At 50.4% G+C, this 6,632-nt stretch overlaps 1 long non-coding RNA gene across 1 annotated transcript; it reads right to left on the bottom strand.

The window, feature by feature from the left end:
- Nucleotides 1-25: 25 nt before the first annotated feature.
- Nucleotides 26-5,984, bottom strand: LOC116543063. The gene is made up of 2 exons (XR_004265458.1): nucleotides 4,153-5,984; nucleotides 26-2,830 (listed from the first exon to the last, which is right to left on the bottom strand). It is a non-coding gene; the product is annotated as an uncharacterized LOC116543063 (long non-coding RNA).
- Between the last annotated feature and the right edge of the window lie 648 nt (nucleotides 5,985-6,632).

The raw sequence follows: 6,632 nt of genomic DNA, 5'->3' as shown, positions 1-6,632 counted from the left end.
AACTGTCATGTAGGAGGCTGATGGAGAAAGCCAAGATGATCATTTTATTTCCAGATTAAAATTGCTGCCTAGAAATGATCACAAACACAAACTGCCACTGTTAGAACACAATCCAGAAGCCACCACCTAACACGGGCAGCAGAGCTGGAGCAGCACTCACAATATTTTGATAATTCAAGTCATACCTTTATGAGTTTTTCCACATCCAGGTCCCTACTATACTATTATTTGCATAGTACATCTTTAAAACCTCACTTTTTATGCCAGAGATTTGCATGTAATCGGTCTGGGTTGTGTTCTGGGATTTAGAAAAATGTCCCCAGTTGGTTGTAAACATGAGCCAAGATTGAAAACCATTTCTTCAAAGCGAGAAAGGGGAATCCCAGATGGCAGGGATGAAGAGGAATGGAAAGGCAGAGCGGCGAGCGTGAGAGCCTGGGTGTGGGACCTGAGGAATGGCCGCAGGACCAGGAACTCGTTCCTATGGGCCAGAGGCTTCGATTTTAACACTCTCACGGGGACAGGTGATGAGGCCTTAGGCTTCTAAGAAAGGGGAGCTGGATCTGAGATTCATGCAAAAGTGAGGACCCTTGAAAAGCTGCTTGCTCAGTGAATGGAGGACCAGACAAATCCTAGCTGCTTGTGAGGGAGACTTGATTTGCTTAGGCCTCTTGGTGGGGAAAAAAATCTCTCTCATATAATAAACCAAAACCTAAGCTGAGAAATTCACTTAAACATTGGTCCAAACAATTCAAATATCCATCCATGGATGAATAAATAGACTAAATGTAGAATATATGTATAATGGAATATTATACTGCCTTAAAAAAGGAAGGAAATTCTGATACATACTGTAACATGGATGAACCTTGAGGACGTTATGCCAAGTGAAAGAAGCCAGATGCAGGACAAATACTGGATAATTCTGCTTACATGAGGTACCTGAAACAGTCAAATTAATAGACTACATACATTTTTTTTTCTGTTGCTTATATGGTATAATCCATATATATTCTACAATTTTAAAAAACTTTCATATTTGGGGAATCTTTTCATTTTGGTGTAGAGACTTCTTGTTTTTTCTGACTGATACATTGTTATACCATGCTATAATATAATTCATCTAAGGAAACATCAGAGACAAGAAAAAAAGAAAAAAAAAAAGGAAAGACATAAAAACAACAACAAAATACTATAATATGTTTACCCACAGCCTTGTCCATTAACATTAGATTGTTTATAATCTTCACTACAGATAATTCTGCATGTGCATGCTTGTACATATTTCTGCGTGGATGGATGCAAGCATTTCTCTTGGGAAGCTATGGAAGGTAGACTTCAATCAAGAGAAGACACACTTAACATTTCAATATTTTAACGTTTACAGATTGCTCTCTGTAAGGGCTATATCAATACACGCCCTCATAATCAGTGTATGAAAACACCCACGGCGTCATCTTTTACCAAAACTAGTCGTTTTCCCTTGTTTAAAGGGATTCCCTCTGATTTTGTCTTTCTCCTTAGCATCCTCCACCCCTTGTCTCCCTTCTGGCCGTCTCCTCCTTCAGCAGACCCCAGGCAGACACGATTCACAGACTCATACGTGGCATTCAAGCCGTAAAACGGCCCCAATGTATAGCTGTGTGGTCAGAAGTTATGGGATGAAAACACTCACATAGACACACACACAGGGTTTGCAAAATCACACACGCACGTCTTCACACACAAACACCGTATTCTTTCCAGTCAAGATAAGCATATTAGTGGGAAAAGTCCTGCTGGACTATCTCACTTCCCTGTGTGGGCGGCCCAGATAAGTGGCCTCTCAGGTCTGGACAATAATACCCAGCCCGACAGCTTGTCTGCAGCCTCTCCGTCCCCCCAACCCCCACCCCCAAGCCTCTGCGAAGCTGACTCTTCTGGGTGGGGCCTGGCAGGGGGTGCACAGCTCTGAGCAGACCCAATGGGCAGACAGTGATGGCAAGAGGCGCTCCTGGGGCCCGGGAGGCGGTGAAGCTCATGGCGGCGGCAGTGATGGGGATACACTGGCCAGGCCGGTGCCCAGAATCGCCAGGGCTATGATGGCAAATCAGAGCCATTAGAGCAACCGTGGGGGCCCAAGGTGTCGTGCTAGGAAGCGGGGATGCCGGCGGCTCAGTCTGCGGCGTGGCCAGCCGGGTTTGCAGACCTCTTTCCTTCCTTTCTTCCATTCCCGGGGCACAAGGGCAGGCTGGTGCCTGAAAACAAGGCCTCCCTCTTCCTCCGCTGCACCCCTCCTCTCCCACACCGCTCAGGACTTACGCCGTGCCTCTTGTTCAGTGGTTTAGGAGGTTCCCGGGACTCTGCTAGCTCTGGAGAATACAAAGAGGCCCCGTTCTCGCCTCCGAGGACCTCGCGGTCTCGGGAAGCCTCCTGCCCACCCCGCCACTGCCATTCCAGATGGTCTCTCTCCCGCTTCTTGTGGTGCAAGAGACAGGGTCTTACTATGTTGCCCAGGCTGGTCTCAAACTCCTGGCCTCAAGTGATCCTCCTGCTTTGGCCTCCGAAAGTGCTGGGATCCCAGGCGCGAGCCACTGTGCCAGCCGTCATTTCCTCTGCATGTCAGCGAAGTTATGGGGAAGGGCGTCTGGAGTGGTGAGTGGGGCTCTGCTTCCTCAGGATGGCGGGAAGTTCTTGATCTGAGGCTGGGGATCAAGTTGCTCCTTGTCCCATATCCAGGGTTGGAGAGAGGCTGGAGCCTGGGAGGCCCTGCCTGGAAACCTGGAGGCCGCGGCAGGCCTTGCAGAGTGTGAAGCCGCCCGCTCGGATGGTCTCGTCTGATTTCCACCACCTGGAAGGGAGAACGAGCAAGACTTCTGGTACCCGTTACAGATGAGGAAACTGGAGCCTACAAAGGTTAAATGGCTCACTCAAGGCTGCACAGCTGGGAAGGAAAGAACCCAGGTCTCCGGACTTGAAATCCGGCATCCTACCCGTGGGCCATGTTCTTGGAAACTTGCACCACACGCAGAGCCCCCGAAGGAGGCCAGACGCTCTGGAGGGCGTCCTCTCAGGACCCAGACCCCTGTGGACACCCTTAGGAAGGGATGGACAGTGAAAGCCACACGTATGCCCTGTGCAGCCCCCAACACTGGTACTAGATACCACATTGTTAAAAGGGGGGAGAGAAACATGAAGGGCGGACCCGAGGGCAGCCGGCTGGCAGGTGGTCATGAGCTACTTGCGAGTATGTATGCCTCATATTTTCAGCTCCCGTGGATGAAATTACTGGCCTTTTTCTTAGACACAGCCTGAGTCTTTTGCTCTCCAGTGTGATTGAGATCCCAAACCCTCAGACTTTTTTTTTCTTTTTTCTTTTTTGAGACAGAGTCTCGCTCTGTTGCCCAGGCTGGTGTGCAGCAGTGTTAATCTCGGTTCACTGTAACCTTCATCTCCCGGGTTCAAGCAATTTTCCTGCCTCCCAAGTAGCTGGAACTACAGGTACCCACCATCATGCCACCATGCTCGGCTAATTTTTTGTATTTTTACTAGACGGGGTTTCGCCATGTTGGCCAGGCTGGTCTTGAACTCCCGACCTCAGGTGATCCACCTGCCTGGGCTTCCCAAAGTGCTGGGATTACAGGCGGGAGCGACGACACCTGGCCTGACTTTTTACTTTTTGTTTTGTTTCCCTACCCTCTCCCTCCCACCTCCCTCCCTCTCTCCCTTCCTTTCCATTTCTCTCCTTTCCTTTCCCCCTCCCCTCCCCTCCCCTTTCTTCCCTTTTCCTCTTTTCTTTTAACAGGATCTTGCTTTATCACCTAGGCAGTGGTGCAATCATAGCTCATTGCAGCCTCAGCCACCCAGACTCAAAAGATCCTCCTGACTCTGCCTCTCAAGTAGCTGGGACTACAGGTGCACACCACCACACTGGGCTAATTTTTAAATTTTTAGTAGAGATACGGACTTACTGTTACCCAGGCTGGTCTCAAAGCTCTGGGCTCAAGCAGTCCTCCCACCTCAGTCTCTTAAAGTGCTGGGATTACAGGTGTGAGCTATTGTGCTTGACCCAGAGCCTCCTTCCTCTTTCCTTCTTCCTTCCTCCCTCCCTCCCTTCCTTCCTCTATTTAAAGTAAGACAAAACAAAAAAACTTGCATTTGTTGAGTACTTACTACATACTGGGCACAAAGTAGTAATTCTTACAATGGTGCGCTGAGATGGTGACAATCACGTCCCCGTTTTACAGATGAGACCACTGAGGTCTGGCGAGGTTAGGTGACCTGCTTGGCTCCAGCCCACAAGGCTGTGGGAGACGCAGGCCCAGCTCCAGCGCGCCCTCTTTCCCGTGACCGCGTGCACTGCATTCCAGCCAGGGAAGCAACCAGCACCCTTAAAGCATTGGACCAGACTGGAAAAGACCAACAGTGAGGCCACCAGCGCAGTGACGTGCCCAGGCGGGATGTGACTGCTTCCCTGAGGCCATTGCCTGCCTGAACGACTCTTCCCGCCCTCCCTGCGGGCCCCTCCATAGTCACACACAGTACCCTGAAGGAAGGGGGCCGAGGAGCAGGAGAGTGGACCCCGAATCTAGACAGGGATTGAGGCTTGAATTCCCACTCTGGATTAAAAATGACTGAGACTCTCAACATGGACCCAGTGAATGGACTATGGTCAGCAGGCTGAGGATGGAGAGCAGGGACTCAGAAAGGGAGGCTCCTCTGCCGCCTGTGTAGTAGCCTCTAACTCAGCTACTGTGCACCCCACCGCAGTGTGGAGGAGGGAGGAGGTCAGGCTGAGAGAGGCGGCCACGTGCAGGGCCAGCGCTGGCCCCGGGTGGCAGGGGTCCTGGATCAAGGCCATGCTTCTCTGATTTGAAGGCTGTGGCTGACACTCCACAGAGCCTCCTCCTGTGCCAAAGTAACCAGAGCAGAGGCCAGCCTCCGCGCTCCCTTCTGCTCCCGTTCCGGAGGCCTGGCTGGCTGATAGGGGCTGTGTCCCTCGGATGAAGTCATCTGTTTTGGTGCCAGGGAAGGGAAGGGCTGGGGGAGCCGGCGGAGGGGCCATCGGGGCCGAGCTCTGTCTGCTTTTCCCAGGCTGGCGCCGCGGGGAGGAAAGCCTGGGTCTTGTCTGGGAGTGCCCATCACTCGGAGGCAGTGGGTGGGTACCCTGAGGGCAGGGCCTGTGCATTGTTAGGAAATCAGAAAGAGAAACAGGAGCCTGGCTGAAGCGTCAGGGAGCCGGAGTTTGCAGGCTTCTTGCTAATGTTGTCCAGCTGATGTTTGAATGATTTCTGCGGTGATCAGATGTGAGCACACATCTTGGAAGACACACTATCCTACAATCTATGGAAGATGGAAAGCACTGAAGGGCATTCAACACGGTGAACACTTGGCCTTGCTCTGCAGACGCTTCTGTGATTTGTTGCTCTTTGAGGGAAGCCCTATGCAGTTTGTGAATTTTCTTTCTAGACCTCAGCAAAGCTTGGGTTTTTGATTAATTCTATCTCATTAATTAGAATCTGGGTAGAGGTCTGACAGGGGCTATGAATTCCTATCATCAACGAATAGAATCCGATGCACCAACATCCCTGACCTCGAAGGAGGCCCCAGATACGGTGCTAACTGCAGCAGCTTCCTTGTGCTCTATTGTGCAATTAGTTTTCTGTTTATCAACGAGTAACTGAAGTTCAGAAAGTTAAGTACCTGCCCTAATGTCCCGTAGCTAGTGACACACTGAGCTGAGCCCAGGCTGACTGCATCCAAGTCTCTAAAAGTCTCTAACATCTTTCAGTGCTGTTCTCCTAGTACTCTTTTTTTTTTTTTTTTTTGAGAGGGTCTCACTCTGTCACCCAGGCTGGAGTGCAGTGGTGCAATCTCGGCTCATTGCAGCCTCTAATTCCTAAGGTCAACTGATCCTCCCCCCTCGGCCTCTGGAGCAGGTAGGACCACAGGTGTGCACCATCACACCTGGCTACATTTTTTTTTTTTTTTTTCGGAGACAGTGTCTCACTCTGTTACCCAGGCTGGAGTGCAGTGATGCGATCTCCGCTCACTGCAACCTCCACATCCCAGTTTTAAGCAATTCTTCTACCTCAGCCTCCTGAGTAGCTGAAATTACAGGTGTGCACCACCACACCTGGCTATTTTTTTTTTTTTTTGGTGGAGATGAGGTTTCACCATGTTGGCCAGGCTGGTCTTGAACTCCTGACCTCAAGTGATCTGCCCACCTCAGCCTCCTAAATTGCTGGGATTACAGGAGTGAGCTACCGGGCCAGGGGGGTGCTCTACTCTTCAGTGATTATTATTAATATTTTTGTTTTGCCTCCACCTGCCTTGTTTTCCAAATGTGTGTCTTTCCTTTTACATTTTGAATGTACAACTTTTTGCAGAACTGAACCCAATTGATACATCTTATCTTTGCGAAGGATTTCCACTTCCTAAGTGGTCAGAAATTGATTTCCACCCATTGTTTTTGCCAGCTTCCTTCCTTAAATGCACGTGGTGGGGCATGGGGCACTGGGCTGCCCCTGCGAAGACCTGGGATCCAGTCTGGTTTCTGACCTCCCTCACAGTGTGTGTGATCCTGGCAATGTCCCTTCCCCTCTCTGGGGCTCCGTTTGCTCATCTTCACAGGTGATTTCCAAGGGCCTTGC

The sequence above is a fragment of the Sapajus apella genome, unplaced genomic scaffold (assembly GCF_009761245.1).
Source record: "Sapajus apella isolate SASKATOON/1434 unplaced genomic scaffold, GSC_monkey_1.0 scaffold180, whole genome shotgun sequence".
NCBI classification, from domain to species: Eukaryota; Metazoa; Chordata; class Mammalia; order Primates; family Cebidae; genus Sapajus; species Sapajus apella.
The sequence above is the reverse complement of the archived record's forward strand: the minus strand, read 5'-3'. Positions and strand labels throughout refer to the sequence as shown.